At 35.5% G+C, this 20,575-nt stretch overlaps 1 long non-coding RNA gene across 1 annotated transcript in view; it reads left to right on the top strand.

The window, feature by feature from the left end:
* Positions 1-20,575, top strand: part of LOC143442541 (uncharacterized) — a 378,775-nt gene that overhangs the window by 117,567 nt on the left and 240,633 nt on the right. The window contains exon 2 of the long non-coding RNA XR_013110789.1: positions 3,189-3,261. This is a non-coding gene — a long non-coding RNA (uncharacterized LOC143442541). The remainder of the gene's footprint in view (positions 1-3,188; positions 3,262-20,575) is intronic.

Here is a 20,575-nt window from a genome sequence, read left to right on the forward strand (position 1 = left end):
AGAAATAATAAATATATGAAACTATAGTGACACTGGTTACCTTGATGTAACCATTACACAATGCATACACATGGAAACAATACACCGTATCCCCAAATTGGAATCTAATATAAAGGCATCAATTACAATATAATAAAATTTGGGGAGGTGTAACGTTTTCCTTATGCATTGTCTTTGCAAGAAAACTTGGTGACAGTATTTTCACCTGATTGTTTTCTGTGAACTGGATACAAACTAAAGTCACTTGGGGAGAAAGACCGCAAATGTTAAATTGTCTACATCAGATTGGCCTGCGGGTGTTATGTGAGGCATTTTTCTTATTACTAATTGATATGGAAGGCCCCACCCACTGTTTGTGGTGCCATACCTGGTTGGGTGCTCCTGGGTTATATCATAAGGACAGACCAGACTAACTGGAGACTGGGAGCAAGGAGGTAGAAGCAGCTACTCCAGTTCTTGCCTCCAGATTTCTGCCTAGAGTTCCTGGCCAGGTTTCCCTCGATGATGGACTGTAGCTATAAAACAAAAAACCCTTTCCTTTTCAAGTTGATTTTTGGTCAGTGATTCATTATAGCAATAGAAGAGAGTTTGTGCTTCTGTAATGAACAAGATGCTGTGGCTTTTATGCCTTGAGCATGTGGGAGGAAGGTAAGGGGTTCTAGAACTTGGGGATGGGAAAAAAAAAAAAACATTTAGTACTTGGGGCTTACTCTGATGTAATGGGAACTTGGAAGACAATGCCAAAAGAACTGTAGGAAGTAGTAGCTGACAAAATACTTCAGAGGGAAGCAAGGACTCTATAAGGGATGTTTTTGTATATTTGAAGAATACGTACGAGTGAAAACTTTTGTGCTTTACTGGGACAGCTAATTCAGGTTAGTAGGCTGGATAGCTTAGACCAAGGCTGAAATTCAAACTAGCATGTGAACATAGAACTGTGTAAGAATCTCTCAGGTAACACTGGTTTTGATAGCATTGAAGCTGCTGTACTGAACAGGACAAGGAAGGAAGAAGCCAAGGTTTGGAACTGTGGGAGCCAGAAGAGGCCCTTGGTTCAGGGCCCCAGTTACAGTGGAAACCCCAGTGGATCAGGGAAGGAAGCTGATGGTAGGGATTATATGGCCAGGTTCGCATCCCTGCATAGAGACCACAAGCTCTTGCTGAAGGTATAGCTTCTGTTGTAGTTAGGACCACAACATGTTGGATATGATAGAATTAACCATGGGATGGCCAACAACGACAGGAACAGGTGTGGAGTAGAGCTAGCCTGGGCATGCAAAACTAGCTGTTTGTGTGGCAGAGTGGGATAAATGGTGCTTTCCAAGCCCTTTGGAGCTAAGAACACCATGAGGAAGTTCAAGATATCTAAGATGTTAGACATTGAGAAATTTGTAGTTATTCTGCTAAACTTTAGTTTTGCTTTAGTAAAAATTTTTTACAACCTGGTTCTTCCTTTTGGAGTAAGAGGTTGTGTAACTTATTTCTAAGCTTACAAGAGAACACAAGCAAAAAAAAATGTGTCACTTTAAAAATATATTTAATATTTAAAGTACTGGAATAATTTTTCAATGACTGAAGACTTTTAAAATTGAAATATTAACATGAGATTTTGGTGATAAACAAGAAAGAAAAGATTAGGTTTAATTGGGATGTATCTGTGGGTCGAGTTGACAAGGGGTTCACTTTGTTAGTTATTGTTTGTCACCATGACACAAAGTGGATTCTCCCAGGAATAGGGAACCACAACTAAAGAATCTTTATCATTAAATTGGATTGTGATGTGTCTGTGTGTGCAGTTTCTTGGTTGATTATTGATATAGGCCATCCCAGGATACCTTTGGTAGTGTCATCACTGGGAAGGTGGTCCTCCTAGTTTATATTAAGAAAGTAAGCCAAGCAAGCAATGGATAGTAAGACAGTAAACAGTCCTCCTCCATAGTCTATGCTTCAGATCCTGGCTTGTTCCTCCTTTGGTTTCTCTTAATTATAAAGTGTAAGTTTTAAGACAAATAAACGCACTTTGCAAAAGGCTTTAACCAGTGCATTATCACAGCAACAGAGAAGCAAAGTCTAAATATATAAATAAATAAATAAATAAATAAATAAATTTATTAATGACTAAGAATTTTGTTTTTCATTTTTCTTTTTAAGGTTGTTTAAAAACAATTGTTTCAAAAATCTTCTGTAGACTTAATGCTACCAATGATTAAATAAAAATTGTATGATATTTTTTAAGTCTAAAGAGAGACTTTAAAATGAGATTTTAAAATGAGGAAACCTATTGCAACACTTTTCAAATTGGGAGCCCTCTGTCTGACAGCAAGATAAATCCTGACTCACAATCACTAAACATTTTGGTGATGTCACTCACATCATAAAGTCTTTACAGATTTTTTTTTTCCAGAAGAAATAAAAGGGCAAAATACAATGTGGAAAGATGAGTCATATTTCATTCTTTCTTAGAAATTTATGACTTAGATATAGGGTCACTGAGATTTCAAAACCAACACATCAGTAACAAAACAAGACAAACAAAATATAAAATGGACATAATATATTTGATTTGTTCTAGACAGAGGCTCACCAACTGAGGAGCATCTTTTGCCATGTGAAACTATAAATGCTAAGGTTCTATGCTGGAGAAGATAAACAGTCACTTACTTCCATTGATTTTCCAGTGTTAATTTTAAGATGGAGAAAGAGTTCTCATCTTAAGATTAAGGCCTATGACCTAAGTAAAAGTAACAACACATAGACACATGGATATACCAACCCTCCTTAAAACACAAATGCATACACATGCACCCACATACACATATAAACACAAATGCATTCACATACACACATACACACACATACTCACACAAACACAAATGCATGTATATGTACACACAAACACACACATACACACACACACACAGAGAGAGAGAGAGAGAGAGAGAGAATTTTTTGAAAGTAATATTTAACTTTTCATTGTCAGTCCAGTAGAAGGGACTCATATGAGTAAAGACATTTAATTTTTTAACCAATTATTTACTTACTTATTTACATACTTTATGATTAAATTGCTTTAGCCCCATGACAATTCTAGACTGTTTGGATGAGGTCAAAATCTCAGAATATAAAGAAAAAAAAATCTCAGAGCGTTTCCCTATATCCCTCCATGTTAACGTGTCATTATCTTCCAGATGATGCTGTTCTAGGAACATCTGTGCTTCCCACAAGGACACAGGACCAGGAAGGAAGAAGACTCTCTCACAGGTCAGTACTTGATTCGGTAGCTGAATCTTTCAATATTCAGTATCCTTTGAAGTCCTTTGGACTCTCTGTGTCTCTTTTTGTTAGCTAATGTTTCTCCTCAATGAAAGAAAAATCTCTGCAGCCTGTGAGAAATGTGTTCCTACTTTCATCCTTACCTTCTCTCCTAGTAATCAATGTGCTTATCAGGATATTTTTTGGATATAGTTGAATGAAATTGACATTTGTGAAATTGCAGTTTCTTTAAGAGCTAACAGTTTAAAAGAAAATATTTAAAATGGGGCCACTCTCAAGCAATCAAACAATATCCGAATACACAGAAATACATACTGATATGATACTGGGAATAAGACTTAAATAAAATATTTTGCTCTGAGCATCAGAGTATAAAAAAACCAACATTTGAACATATATAATTTTACTTGAATAATTAAATGAGGTATTTTATCAGTATCAATCTCATAGTCAAAATCATAGAAACAAAACTAAACCTAACTTAAAAGCAGCAAGTAAAGTTGGTTAGCTGGTACAGTTGAAGAAGTAATCAAATAACCAAGCAGAATAAATAAGCTTCTTGATGCAGGACATGCTGGATCCAGGAAAAGAGATAGGCATTGGTTTGCTTTCAGCTTTTTCTCTCTACTTCTTTATCTACAGATCAATTTTGTCCAAAGGACAATATTGGAAAAGAATCTCCTCAGCTAGTTTCATGAGCAAAAGTTTTATTACATTTATTATATAATTTACGAATTACCGGGGACATGTAAAGATAGAACATAGACTGAAGTTCCTAAGAGTGGTATTCAAGACTATGTTTTAGAACTGTCCTACTAAGAAAACTGTTGTTTCTACTTTGAATTTAAAAATTTCAACTAGTCTAGAGGCTCCCTCAAGCAGCAGATGGGAGCAGGTGCAGAGATCCATAGCCAGACAAACATTATTTGGAGAGAGAAAGAGAGTTTAAATCCGAGTTCTCCATCAAGTCCTTTCTCTCAGTGATTGGAGAATCCTGTGGAGGAAGAGGAGGAGGTATGATTGTAGGAGTTAGAGAGGTTGGAGGACACCAGGAGAGCATGCCCACTGAATCAAATAAGCAGGACTCATATGGACAGACAGAGAATGAAGAGGCAGCTGTGGATCCTGAATGGGTTCGTACCAGATCGTCTGCATATATGTTATGGCTGATAGCTTGGTGTTTTTGTGGGAATCTTCACAATGGGAGAGGGTGTATCTTCTGACTCTTCTGCCTGCTCTATGGGACTCTTTCTTTCTATTTGTTTGCTTTATTCACTCTCAATATGAATCCTTTTGCCGTTTCCTATTGTATCTTGTTTTGTCCCATTTGGCTGTCTTCTCTTGGAGGCCTGCTTTTTTTTCTGAAGAGGAAAAAGGTGGGATGGAGTAGATATGGGGAAGAGGGGAGGTTGAGTGGGGGGTTGTCTGGGAGTCATGGAGGGAGGATGGGAAGAAGTGTGGCATGGATGTATTGTATAAGAGAAAAATCTATTTTCAGGTAGGAAGGGAAGGAAGAAAGGAAGGAAAAATAAGGAAGAAAGGAAAGAAAGGGAAAGGGAAGGAAAGGGAAAAGGGAAGAGAAGGGAAGGGAAGGGAAGGGAACAAAGGAAAAGGAAGGAAAGGAAAGGAAAGGAAAGGAAAGGAAAGGAAAGGAAAGGAAAGGAAAGGAAAGGAAAGGAAAGGAAAGGGAAGGAAAGGAAAGGAAGGAAAGGAAAGGGAAAGAAAACAAATGCCATGAAATTAAGAGGACACTAGAAAACCTGGTCACAGAGCTCCATCTTTGTCCCACTATATACTATTAAAACTTCCAACTTCTTTCTTAAAATTTGATTCTGAATTCTTTCAAAACTCATCATATGTTTGATTGGCAGAGTACAAAGTACACTTAGCACCCAAACAGGCAGGAAGAATGCAGGATGTAGCTTTAGTGTATCAGCTTTAGCAGACTAAGAAAGCAGTCCAAGAGGAAGCTGGAGAGGTGAAGGACTGAATGAATGAGCTGTTGTTGGGAACCTTAAAATGATACCTGGAAATTCCTGAGCTCACAGTTAGATGCTCAGCCACTGGAGAGGTGTTGGTTTTAAAATTAACAAGTCAGGAGCTGAAAATTTTTACCTCTTCCTTGAATCCTGTAAACTTTACACATCAACTTAAATAGGTAGCCAGGATTACCCTGTAGGAAATGTTCATTCTTTGGATGATTGAGTTGTTAGAAAGAGGGCCGGATTAATATTTCCGTATTTTACTGGACATTTGGGGGACATCCTGGTGAAGTTGCCACATGTTGTGAGGAAAAAGATGTGCTCTCTTGGGGTTCTTAGTCTTGTTGTGAAAAAAAATTTTAAAACAAACCCATGAAAGCTTGATAACAATTTTATTAGAAATTAAAAGCAAAAAAACCCAAAAACCAAAAAACAAACAAACAAACAAAACCCAGGTCAGGCAAATTGAAACTTTTGGCTGCAGATCATAGGAGGAAGATGAACAAGTGAAAAGCCAGAATGAAGATCAGCCCCATGGTGGTCAAACAGCCATAAGCATGGAACAAAGTTTGAGAGAAGGAATAAAGCCCAGACTGTTAGGAAAAAGTATGCTTTAGACAGAGATAAGAAGACAAAAAGAATTTCTGAATTATTCAGAAAAATACACCAATGTAGCATCACTTTAACCATACTAAAAATTACACGAGGCAAGAAGGATTCTGGGAAGGAAATATACATTATCATAGTATATGGATAATTACTCCTCCTATATCTTTATCATAGCTTAAGGTGGTGGTGCCACCTGCCTGGGGGGTGGCTCAGCCAGATAAGTGGGTTATCTCCTATGAGAGGAGACAATGGCATGTTTCTACTCAAAGATAGATTCCATTTTTTTCTGTAACATGTTATCATAATTTTGAATGTATGTGTATATATGTCTAAGTGTTAGAATTTATCTTTTCTATGTGTATGTAACAATCCTCCATTGTTTGTACTGCATGATTACTTACCTACTTGAAAATTTAAATTCAGATGAAATACAGTGAGTAGAAATATCAAAATAACTGATAGTGTTGTGGAAGTTTGGCTCTAAATGTCACGTGACCAAGTAGCTGTGGTTGTACCTCCATTTCTCTAGAAAATGTCCTATTTTCTTTTAAAGGATGCAATTGAGGATTACCACTGGCATGGCCTATACTTATAGGAGTGTGAGAGAAATTTGGGAAATCTGAAGTCATGTTTGATTTACCTTGAATTACCATAAATGAGATACATCTGGCAGGATATTGATCATGAGAGCATTACACAGAGTATTTCAGGATTTATTTGGAGGTATGTGAAATACAAGTAGAGAAGAAAAAACTATAGAAGCAACAGAAAGGAGAAAGATCACTATTATATAACACATTGATGTTACTGTATTTTGGTGTTGTGAGAAACAAAAAAAAAGGAAGAAACAGAAGGACCAATATTTACCATCATTTTATACTTTTAATACTTTTTGTATACTTTCTGGAAAATGTATAAATTTGGGGTGCTATAAGAATAAAACCTCAAAGTAAAAATTGTTCTTAATACAGTAACATATGACTAGGTGAACAAAATAATATGATAATATGTTTATATTTGCCATGCCATCAAGAATTAAAGAAGACCATCTTCTAACACAAATCATAGAAGTTACATTATTATGCCAGAGGTAACAAACCCCTCCAGTCAAAGGAAACTAAGTAGTGGAAAGTAAAGCAATCTGTTACCAAGTCTCAGAAAAGCTGGTTAAAAAAAAAATACTTGAACTGACAAAGTTTGTAAGGTTTGGTTTGTGTGTTTGTGTGTGTGTGTGTGTGTGTGTGTGTGTGTCTGTGTGTGTCTGTGTGTGTGTGTGTGTGTGTTACTACAAAGAAGATTTGAAAGATTCAGTTTTCTTGAGATGCAAAGATTAAACTTGTTAGATAAGGAAAAGTTGCAAGTAAATACGGATAGGTAAAAACAAACAACAACAAAAAAACCCCAAACAACAAAAACCCTTGAGACCACTGCTATTACTTGCATCCAATTTCTGCAGATAAATAGATCCTATTACAATATGGCTACGTCCTCATATAATCCCAGAAGGGCATGGACTGCACTTGCTATGCGCTGTTCAAATGGTGTGTGTGTTTTAGAGACTTGGGTGGAACAGAACCAGTGATGATAGGCAGTGAAATGGCTCTGCTTACTTGCTTGGCTGCTTCATGTTTACTTTGCTGATTATAGCAATTAGAATTTAGGTTGTTTTATTTTATCAGTCATTTTAACTGTGTTTCATCACTCCATGGTTTTGAACTAAAGTGCCAATGTGCAGTAAGGATTTGTAACAGTCCTGTCTCCAGGCTTTCCTCCAAGGACTTAGTCACTACACACTGATGATGAAGTGCAACACTCTGCCCTGCAATTTGGGGATTCAAATTCCATGGGGAAGAAGCTAGAGAGAAGTTCCCAAGTTCAGTCTTTAAACAAGCATGACAATCCACTGCTCATCAGTCTTTGCTGGCTGAGACTTTGGTATATCTACAGCGTGCCTCTCTTCAGCTTAGTTCTATAGCTTTGTTTCTCTATTATTTATTTGACCTCTGCTGACACACGTGTTATTTCAAGCTTGAAAATTTCTATTTATAATTTTAAGAATTAAAAAATTAACATTTATACCATGATCCTTTAAAAAATAAACTTGGTCAAGTTACACACATGTTTTTGTTCAGATGACACTGGAAAGCAGAGATGCTGAGATGGTTCAATGTAGGGATAACTCCCTTATATGTGAGATATTAGTGTGTTTAAAGTGGCGTTTCCCTCTCTTTAGACTCACTGCTTTCACTCATTCATGATAATGGCTAGACCCCTATACTGAATGGTGTCTATTCTATTCCTCAGAATGGAAAAGTAAACATTAAAAACAATACAATGCCCACTACTAATAAATGTAACTTAAGAACAGAAAGAAAAATTCTAATTGCTTTCTTTTCTACTTTGGCTTGGTTCTGTGTGTGAATCAGGAAAGGCTTCAAGCCTCTATTCCAGTTGACCTTGCTTAACTGGAATACAGGTGTGAAACCTTGAAATAAATTTATTGTTTTTCATTTACACTTAAGGTCAGAAGAAAGATAAGTTGGGATCTATTGCAATTCACTGTAGCAACCAATAAACTATTGCACCACAGTCTGGGGAATACATATGATCTCATCAGAAACAATATGAAGTAGAGTCTATTTCAGAGGTTCCCATTTCACACCACATACACAGCCCATGGAAGAGAGTATCTTATAGGTTTATCTGCCGGGTGCAAGTTCCCATGATAAAAGTAGTAGAACCAGGCAACATTTGACAAATTCTGTCACCCAAATCTCCCGAACACTGGAGTCTAGCATCATTTATTTTCATCACTACCTATTAAATAAATATTTGTATTAATTATAAAATTGCTTCCACTAATATAAGAGCTGAAATAGTCTTTTCATCTGTAACATACACACACACACACACACTATTTTAGATACAAATTGTCGAAAATAAATAAGGCAAAATCACTGGCTGGGTCCCTCTCTCACAGTAGCATGCTGTCCTGTCCATAGCATTTGTTATTTAGTAAATGAATCCAAGTAACTATTTTTGGAAGACATCTAAAACTTGAAGTAGTTATTTTGATCCATAACTTAAATAATGATATAAAGGTTTAGGGATACAATGTCATATATTTTAACAGATGTTTCTATAGTGCTGTAACTCTTACCAAAGTTATATTATGGAATGTTTTCATTTCCTTGGATAGATTCTTGTGGTTTTCCGTTGACTTGTTGATATAAAGGCAAAATCCCTGCAAATTTATCTATAAAACTAACTGCAGATACATACATACATACGTGTGTGTGTGTGTGTGTGTGTGTGTGTGTGTGTAGGCAGTTATAAAACCTGGCATGCTTGCAGAGGTCAGAAGACAACTCTCAGATGTCAGTTCTCTCCTGAGGTCTTGTAGCACCTCAGAGTTGAACTCATGTCTTGCTCCTGTTAGAATTGCCTCTACCTGCTGAAACATATTTTAGCTACTTAGTTGCCTTTGATTCACAAATCGAGATGACTCAATATTTCTGAATCAATAGATTTTACAGTGTTAAATGACACATACTAAGTTTTATAAAGCATTGAGTTGGAAATGAGGAAACCAAACAATAGAATAAGTAGAGCTCACTGATTAATGCTAAGTCACTCTGGATGCTACTTTTTCCCCTCAAGGATTGAAGCAGAATATACTTTCTCATTATATTGCTTCAAGTATATAGAGATCTTTTGATGATTTCTCTTTCTCTCACACACACAAAATCCTTCTGTAGGCATTGATTTTCTTACTTGAATTTCCAGTGTGACTATTGTAACCTTAGCACAAAGGACTCCATTTTGGTTTGGGTGTCAAATGATGCTAGTGCAAGAGTTCAGTGTGTTCTCATATCTTCACATAAATGGTAACAGTCATATTCCCTCTCCCTAGCAATCACTTTCCGAAAAGCTAAGAGTTACAGCTCTTAAAATGACATACATAAAGAGCATCAAAAATATGCAGTCTTTTGTTCTTGGTTTATGTTAGTTAGCACATGCTTCAGATGCTCTATATGTTCTACTGGATTGTTCTTTTATTTTTTCTGAGTGGGTTCTGATATGGCTTCAGTTCCATGCTAAGTGAAGGTGGAATCGAGTGTTTTCTTGCTTTGTTTCTGCCTCCTTAAGTAAATTAACTTCTTATAGTGTATTTGAATTGCTCATTAGAGTTCTGAGGACATCTACATTAGTCTGTCAGTTTGAGCCCGAATTTTAGAATGAACTAAAACAAATGCTATGTTTAAAGTATATATTTTAATTGAAATACAAAGATATGAGTTTTCCCCTTTCCTTTTCTTTTTCCCACTTCTGGATATCCTCCTTTTAATGTCCCCATGTTTTCTTACACTTTCACATTAATGGCCTCTTTTACTTCGATTATTATTTTTACACAAACACGCATGTGCATGACACACATATATATAAATGTTGTATACACAGAGTCAGGTTTTGTTGATTGTGAGCATGAGGTTTCAGGGATGACCACTTGGCATTAGGTAACCTATAAGGGACTCATCCTTGAGAGAGGTAAACTCTCTCCCAGCAGTCATTTGTTAGTTTCTTGTAGTTCTTTGTCTTGGATTGGAGTCCTGTGGAATCTCTCTCTTCCCACATTAATATGTCTGTCGATATTACTATTGTTCTAGTCTTGTTTGTGCAGCCATTTCTAGAAAAGACTATTTTACAGCAAATTTTTTTGGTATTCTGGCTCATACAAGCTTTCCTGATATTTCCTGAGCTGCAGCTGTAAGGACTATGATGTGTATGTATTCATTGGAACTGGGCAGCTTATGGTTCATTCGTATTTGCATTGTGTTCAGGTGAGGCTTTCTGCTTTCAAATTTTTAAGTGTTTTGTCTTTATCATTTAACTGAGTTTACAATAACATACTTTTGTATGACATTTTCATACATCACTTTAGCTGACTTTCAAGTGCCCATCATCCTGTGCTTTTTCTGCTATACCCTTTCATGCCCACAATTCCCCATCTTGACTTGTTCTATTGTCGTCCAGAACCTTGTTGTGTAAAGCATCTTGCAGACCACTTTCTGATTTTCTAGACTTTACCCAAATTAACTCCCAACTAGATATATACACTCAACTCAAGAATACAATCCACACATGACAGAGAACATACTTTGTTTACCATTCTGATCCTGGAATACCACTTACATTTTCCAATGTCATTTGTTTTCTGGAAAATCTCATAACATATAGCAGAATAAAATCCCAGTGCATATATTGTAGGTATATATTTTTCACAACATACTTTAATAAGAATTCCACCTCCCCTCTAGCCCACCACCCACCAGAAGTAGTAGAAAAGAAAGGTTATTAGGATATATGATAAGTGGACCTGTTTAGAAATAGTTCTTTGGGGCAATTTCAATCTTTGTTTTTCTCAGTCTAGACCACTAGCAAACATCAAACACAAATCAACAGCTGTAGTTCAGTCTTCTTGGCAGACATCACACATGAATCAGCAAGGGCAGTTCAGTCTAGAAGAAACCACAAGGTTGAACTTGTCCTCTGAAGTACTTCACAGAATGTTCTTTGGCAAGTTTCTCTCTATGAAGTCACCACAAGCAAAGCTCAGCAATGCAATGTAAGGTAAACCAATACATGGATGTCCTCAGCACAGACTAGTAAGGTAAAGCAAAGCAGTCCAACTCTCCAGCGTCCACTGTCTATATGTGTTTAAAGGACACATATAAATATATGGGGTCATATTTATATGTGTCCTTTCTTATGCTTGCTATAGCAAAAGAAATCCCTTCACCTGTGTCTGATTCAACAAAACATGCTTTCACGTGTCTGCTTTAGGAAACATTCACTTGTCTGCTCTAGCAAACATCATTATTACCTAACTGGGTCTCCAAAGAAATCAGAAATTTCCATGTTTACCACAAGAATTTAACATATACCACATTTTCACTATCCATTGATCAGCTGATGGACAACCAGGGTGACAGCATTTCTTTGATAACATGAAAAAGAACAATGTACTGTAAAGATTTTTTGAGATTTCACTTTTATTTACAGCTTGATGATATGTAGACTAGAAATAAGAGAATCTGTAACTAAATATTATCACCATATGTGGGAAAGATTTAAATCATGAATATAATTTTGTGACTGAAATATGTACTTGGAAAGAATGTATCATTTTAAATCTCAAGTTGGTGACTTCATCGACAAAAAATTGTGTAGTTGTTGTATAAGGAAGCATTGGTGAACCCCAAAAAACCACCAAGGAGCCGACTCTGATGTAATCACATTAGGGTCTCTTTATCACAAACTTGAGTTTGGGCCTACTCACCAACAGCCCACAGAAAGGTTTGGTAAAACATCCCTGACTCTCATTGGGAGGAGGTTTTTATAGTAAATGGAAACAAGTGAGGTGGTGTCCATTCTGACAATAAACGATTATTGTAAAACTACAGGTGGATGCTCTGAAGCAAGACCTCATAAAATAATAAATGTTCTGAAAGTACATCTGAAACAACCAGACTTATCTTTGATTAATTGTTGCTAGGAAGAAATTTGGAAGTAGCTATGGCCAAGGACAGGCCATGAGGTCCGTTCTGGTATTCGGGCTTAGCTGCAGGTCAAGTTCTCAGGCTTTTATTTTCCCTTAAAATGGAAGCCAGTTCCAAGATGGAGTAGGTTTGGCCTCTCATATAGTTACTACCTATTTGACAGTGAAGGAGCTACATAATACAACTCTCTGTTTCGTTCTCTAATACAATCTGCACCTTATGATCTTTTCTATAAGTTGAGCTATTTGCTCATTTTGTTGCCCTTTCCCGAACCATTTGGTTTCACTCACTTGCCCACAGTGTTGCTTTGCTTCATCTATTTCTGCCACACGTATCTGGGTTTTTCTCTTTGAGTCTTAAAATTATACTAAATTTGGTTTTCTCTTTTATATAGGTTAAATTTGCGGCCTTGTGTTAAGTTCTCTTTTTGCTGACTTCTATTGATTGAACTTTTTAATCTTTTCTAACATGATGACTAAATGATACTCATTGCCCTTCATAAACTTCTTGTCTTTAATCTGCATATTCTGCCATGCTATACCTTCATTTTTGTTTTTTTCAAAAATATTTTCTAAGTTTTATTTTGATACTTTTTTGTTAAGCATAAGCTATTTAGTGGGCATTACTGAATTATCAAATATTTGTGGGTTTACAAATGTCTTTCTGTTATTATATTCTAATTTCACTCCACTGTATTTAAAGAGTACATTTTACTATAATAATAATAATAATAATAATAATAATAATAATAATAGTGATATAGGAAAAACTATCTTATAGGCTAAAATTTGATTTATATAAATAAATAATCTGTTCATCCTTGAAACTAATCTGCTTATATTAATCTAGTGTTGGTAAAGTATTGTTATAGATGGCCAATAGCTCTAATTTTTAAAAATTATTTGTGTATGTGGTAATTTTCTGATTCCTTTTGCATAAATTACCAAGAAAAAATGGAAAATTGTACAGTTATTTACAAACAAGAAATCTTTTACACTTGATGTTACAGACAAGAGAATTAAGAAGACAATTAAGTCTTTCAAGGAGTGTTTAGAAATTTAACAAAATGTTAATTTCAGAAAGAAATTCTAGAGTAAAGTGTATGTGCATCATTAAACGTTATTTATGTTATTTAATTTTTCTCATTATTTTTCACATCTAATAAGATTTTAAAACACTGTATTCAGGCATTTTTTTTCTTATACTTTTCCTAATGTTAAAAAGTAGGGTTTGGGAATTTATGCAAAATTAGTGTGTGTGTGTGTGTGTGTGTGTGTGCAATATGTTAAAGGAGGAACACAGAGTTTTTCTCTGAGCTTAATCTCGATTGGTTATCAAATTTTTCACTATCTTGTTTTCATTTTCCTGCCTTGCTTTATGCAGATCTGTCTTGCCATAGAACATAGTTTCCTGATGAATAGACCACCTTATTGCTTTGCCATATATGGCAGAAGAAAACTGAGAATATTTAGATTTGTTTTTAGGCTGAAGTCATGATGAGTACTTTGAAGTACTAGAGTGCAATCATAAATTAAAAAGCCACACATCTTCTTGCAAGGTGACAAGTAGGGCCAAAGGCAAAATCTGGGAGAGTAGCAGCTTAAAGTGAGATCTGATTTATCCAATTGTGCTATGATCATTCTATTTGTACAATATTGTATTTTGAAGCTGAAAGGAGAAGTCACATCATCATTGAAGTTTTTTACTTTTTTGCTGAATATTAGACAAGGGATTTCAATATAATTGTGCTTGATGAAACATTAACCTAAAAATACAATAATACTTATTGGAAGGCAAGCACATGCTTTCTTAGACTTTAAACACACATTGTCCAGACTGCCTGTGGGTTTCTCAGGAAGAATATGGTAGACAGTCTTATAGAGAAGTTTGGTTTTGAATCCTGGAAGTGGATTAACTTGTCAGAAAGGGTGAGAAATGAGAATATGGATAGCAATCTAGGGAAAAAGATGGGAACAGAAGTGACCTCAGGAAGTCTGCCCACCTTTGGTCTGTTTTGGAAGAAATATTAGTTTAGTTTACTTTTGTTTTATTCTATCAGTGTTTCTGACCATAGGTTAAAGTATAATTTTCACTAAGTTAAATATATTAATTTTGATATTCCGAGACCTTGTCAATCCCTTTCCTTCCTCAAACAAAGTAGGCATGAACCCACGAGTTATGTCTCTTTAGGGAACTGGATAAGCACCATTAACTGTAAGAATGTGTAATTACTTTGCTCTTTACTGCTGAGTAACTTTCCTTTGTGTGAAGCCTGTTAGGGAACCCAAATCATTCTCCTATCCTCCCACCTCCATTGTTGCTTGGCATAGATAAACCATTGTTGAATGCTGGAGTCAAGAGCACACTGATCTCTCATAACAGAAGCAATTTCCTGTTTTCAAAAACTTGTAATGAGATTTAAAAAAATGCAAACAAATCTAATATATCCACAAGAGAGATTGCAGAGTTGGATAAACACAGACAAATGGATGTTTAAACTTTTGTAACCTTCTCTAAATTTCTTTTATTAATTTGCCAGCAAGTTTATTTGCTCAGAGGCTGTACTGATCTGGAGACAAATATTCACAAAATATATGTTCTAAAGTTGAAATTACAGTCATTTGTGGATGGAAGACTTTCACAAATGTGTGTGTGTGTGTGTGTGTGTGTGTGTGTGTGTGTGTGTGTGTGTGTGTGTGTGTTTAAGCCCCAACTATTTAACATATTGTTTTTATTTCAAAATATATGATGAAGTATGTGCTATGTTTACTGAGATGAGTTTTCATTATGAGAGTATATATTATAGGAATACTTGAACACTTTTTTTTTTTTTACAAATAGAAAGCTGGTGTTTAATTATTGAAAGATGTCTGATATATTAAGTTTATAAGACAAATTTGGGGTGCTCAACTTGGAAGAGATTCTTTCAACAATTTAGTAAATTTATTTTATTCTACTGTAATAACTGACCTATAATTATATCCAAATATCTTGATAAAATATAATTGCCAACTTGACATAACCTGTGAAGAAGGACCCCTCCTTGAGGAATTACCCAGATTGCATAGAGCTGTGGACATCTCCATTGATCATTATCTTGTTTGCTAATTAATGTGGGAGGGTCCAATCTACTCTAACATCTATTATTCTTACACATGTTGTCCTGAGCTATAAAGAAACAAACAAACAAACAAACAAATAATAACAACAAATTGTTGGGTCAGAGAGTGAACTAGCATCAGTAGCCATGGTTCCTGCCTCCACATTTGAGTTTCTGTCCTGATTTCTTTCAATGATGGTTATGACTGGAAGTTTAAGTAAATAACACTAACACCAATATTAACTTCTTCCCCTACCCCCAGTTAAGTTGCTCTTGGTCATAGTGATTTATCACCATGAGAGGAAAAATGACTAGGTTAGTTGAAAACTCACCAAGACTTAGGCATTCATGTTGGCCATAAAAATCAGAGAAATCGAGAAATAGCTTTAAGCTAGACATAATAAACGTAGCTGGGTCTCCCCGACTCCCCATGCACCATTTCTTCAGTTTCAAGTGAGTGTCTATGTAGTACTGAGGTATTTCCACTAAAACAATGGGATAGTGATATTTGTTCAATGTGAGTATCTTCTTTCCAACTTTACATGCTATCCTGTTACCTCTAGAGTAGCATCATTGAAAGGTTTCTCATTAGGTTATCAAACAAAGAAGCTGAGCTACCAGCTGTGAGATTTATCTCTAGAAGTCATAAATATGTTTTCTAAATGACAGATAAGGAAACAAGTCAGTTTTGTACTGAGGCATTACAGTATTCGTTATTGATAGCACAGGGGGAGAATTTTTCTTGATGGCCTCCTATATAGTATTCAAACTTAACTAAATTCCTTCCCCAGGACTGAAAATGTTATTTTTTTCTTTTATGGAAACAAGTCTAGGGTCTGTACTTGCGAGGCAAAGAAAAAGCGTACACTCTAGCACCGAACTATATATTTCAAGGATAATATTTTGGAAAGATTTGTTCCTTATCAGGGACCATTTGCTTTTATTTATTATTTCATCAGCTGAACCCATCACTTATCTGTTCACTATGCTATATTTGCATTGAGCCACACACCAAATTTTGTTTAAAGTATGTTTTAAATTAGAATAGAATTACATCCTTTTCCCCCCCTCCCTTTTCAGCCTCCAGTCCCTTGCAGGTACTATCCCTCTAACACCATTCATTGATGTGCTTCTCATTTCTCAATTTGATAGCCTCTTTGTTTTTTCTTTGACCATTACTGCTTGTATTTCAGACAGGGCAGTACTCAAATACTACCATGTATGATGTCCTTGAAGACCCGTAGAGTACATAGAACACTAACAAGTTTTTGCTGTCTCCTAGCCATGAGCTGAATGATTTTACTGTGTGCCATGTCCTAGTCATGATATGCTGCTTTTCATGAGACCAAAGTTAAGAGATGACACAATGAAATCCCGAGTTTCCAATATTGTGAGTCCAAATGAGCCATTTGTCCTTATAAGCTGATGGGTCTCAGATACTTAGGAATGGAAATATGATTAACACAGAAGCCTTTCTACATTTGATGATTGTGGCTTCACAGTATGTTTCAGAAAAGAAAACAAACAGACAGTTATCTGCATATGCTAAAACATCTTTTGATTTCATAATTTCCTCCAGTGCTCTGTGTGCTTCAGTTGACCCAAGGCAAATTAAGAAATAATATGAATTTATATTTTTACAAAAAAACCCCAATAAGTCTGTAATATCGTATTACAGAAGTCTGGGTTCATAACTCTATCTGTTCAAAGGAGATTCTTTCTTTGAGCTTTATTATGTGTTATGAAGCTAAATGAAATACAGGAAGCCATGATTTAGTATGCAGCATGGATTTGCCAACACTAGTTCAAATTAGACCTGCCAGCTAACCCCTATTTCTCACTTGTGAGTCCAACAAATAAATTAAAAATGTTGGCACAATATTTATATTATTACTTTTATAGCCTACGATTTACAACCCCCGCTGTCCTTGAGAGGCTCCACGTATTTGTTACAGTCCCCTCCAGGGAGGATTCATTGAATGAAGGCTCAACATCTGTGCTCAGGGAAAATTCGGGCTCATTCTACTATGTTCCATTTCCCAAGAAACATTACTATTCCACATTGATTGTGTAACGGCGGATTAATTATGCTGTCAGGTAGTGTATTTATGTCCTTGGCAGTTGTATTGGCTTGCTGACTCTAAAATGGCCAGCATACATCCTTCAGTGGAACACATATTTGTTGTATAAGATGCATCCATGCTATACATTGCAGGTGAACGGGTGCTGTATCTGTATCTCAGGATGACTAGTGGAAAGGTTCCATCAGCTGCATTTTAGTTTAACTATTTAAAAGTATATGAGCTGGTGTGCTATTCACTAAATTACCCATGGATGCACACTGATTCAAAATTAAACTACCTATATTTGAATCCCACATCATCAGTTATCAGCTCTTCATCTTAAGATAGGCAAATGCTTCAAACAGTCTAGTGACTGATACTCTGAAATGGGTCCGTCATATTTTTGTTATTGTTATTGCACCATGGACCTCTTCAGGGAAAGCATAAAGAAATAACCTTTCCCCTGACAAATGTGAATGTTATTCATAGGTGATATATATATATATATATATATATATATATATATATATATATATATTGCTTTTTTTCAAAATACAGAACTTATATTCAGTCAAACCACACTCCTCATAAATTTGTTTGCCTTCCCGAGACCTGAGGTAAAGACCATATTAAAAAGTTGTAAAAATTTTAAGTGCTAAATTAAGCCAGAGCCAACCCTGAAATAGATTCTTTCCTTTCATGTACTTGATGGGATTTTGAGTACAAGGTTACTAAAGAACTCTGTCTCTTCTCTGATACTGAGAGATACTCAGTTATGTACATGACACAAGCACATGCGAAACCTAATCATTAGTAATGTAAGAACCAGAGCACATCCTGCCTACAGCCTGCTGGACTGATGTATCTTAGTCTATAAATGCAGCCTTTCTATTATCCTACTTAGTAATCTTTCTTTAGTTGGAACAAACTCCAAACTCCTTACCACAGCCTGCGTTCATAAGGAGCACCTGCCTTCTTCTCTTTGCTATTGTTTCTTGTTCTTTCTTGAATAAAGGGCTACAGTCAGAGCTTGAGTTCATAATTCACTAAGTTATTTTCTGATTTAGGAATTTTTTGTTTGTTCCTCCAAATGGACCTCTATCTATCTATCTATCTATCTATCTATCTATCTATCTATCATCTATCATCTATCTATCTATCTATCTATCTATCTATCTATCATCTATCTATATATTTCTGAGTCAGGTCAGTAAGCACTTTGCAAAGACTTTTCTTCTAGGTGTCTGAAAATAAAATCTCTGTGGTGTTGCTCATCTCACCCATTCTGCTTAGAGTAACCCTACTCTTTCTTTTCCACATCCCGTTTCTCTTTATGATATGTGTTAATATTTGTAATTTTATTTGCATTTATTTACTTGTTGCAAGTCTATCCCCCTAGTAAAGCAACTACTTTAGCATTTTATTTATGGGTATATCTCCACAGATGAAATTACAGAACAGTGTCTTAGTAAGCTTTTCATTACTAAGCAAATAACTGACACAACAAATTTATAAAGAAAAATAACCTTCTTTTGTTTCGTAGTCTGGGAATTTTTAGTCTGTGATTGATTGGCCTAATTTTTTTTTTCAGACCTGCAATAAGACAGCCAGATATGGCAGGAGTATGCTCAATTCATACATGTCCAAGGAGGAAAGACATAAAAAGTAACAGAAAATGGTCACAACCCATATTTCCCCTCAAGAGCTTATGTCTAGAAACACAAGGACCTCCAACTAGATAAAACTTATTAAAGATTATGCCAGTTCTCAATATCAGTATGCTGGAAACCATGCCTTGACCAAAAAAGATAGTGAAGATCTAAGCCATAGTATGCTAGAACCAGAAATGGTTTAGACAAAGTAGGTAGAGAAGAATAGCAATGGATTGCAGGGCCGTTTATCCTCGACTACAGCTCAAATTCACTGTTAAAATGCAGAGAATAATAAATCCAACCATTATTAGTTTAGAAAACAATTTTTGTTGTATGGTTAGTTTGCTTTTGCTTTCAAGAAAGTGCTACCTGCCCTATTCATCCTAATTCACTATTTAATCATGCAAATAATACTTATGAATAAGCTATCACTATAAAATATGTATTTTATCAAGTAAGACTAAAAAGCTATTGAAGGAAATATTAATAGCCATGACTCATCTACATAATTCCAAGGTTGTACTGTTCACCTACCAAAGAATATATGACCTATCATTTAAGGAAAAGTCAATGATACCTCTAATAATAAAACAGTATTTTTCTATTACCTGGGGAATATTTTAGAAGAATACACAGTTATGAGAATGTTAACTGTTTTGGCTACCATATCGTATTAGTGTGGCTAAATTTTAATCAGAACTTGGAGTTGTGTGGTGCAAAAGCCAGTAATTTATGCCTGACTTAACTCTGCCAGCTTTGGTGCAAATAATTAGATCATAGTAACTATATGTGGGAGTTCAACATAGAGAACTGAAAACAGTTATGATAGCAAGCTATTAAAACAAAATGGGATTTGTTCTGAACTGCAACTTGAGCTGTGGGTGTTAGTGCCATTACTGTGTACTGCCCCTTATATAATCAGCACTAAACAGAACCACTTCGGGTTCCTCCCAGAAACTATTTTTCTCCTAGGTAAAATTATATGTCTGTCTCACTATGATATATACTTTGGCCCATATTTCAACAGATATTTCATATTTCAACAATAAAGTCGCCAATAAAACCTTATAGAAAAAGCTCCTTTTATTAAAGAAGAATTTGTAAAATATCCACAGTTATCTGGGAAAATGTAGACACAGATTGTCAGTATATGAACAAATTCTTAGAGACATGACAAGGTTTTCAGAAATAATTATAATATGCTTAAAAATAGGAACTACTTCCCTATAAAGTCTTTTTTCACTCCATGAACAGTGATTGGGAGGAATGAGTCATACCTTCATCCTATAATTCTTTATTGATTATCTTACATGTCTCTGTGTCCCATATGGGGTGT

Source organism: Arvicanthis niloticus, chromosome 6, assembly GCF_011762505.2.
Source record: "Arvicanthis niloticus isolate mArvNil1 chromosome 6, mArvNil1.pat.X, whole genome shotgun sequence".
Lineage (NCBI taxonomy): Eukaryota > Metazoa > Chordata > Mammalia > Rodentia > Muridae > Arvicanthis > Arvicanthis niloticus.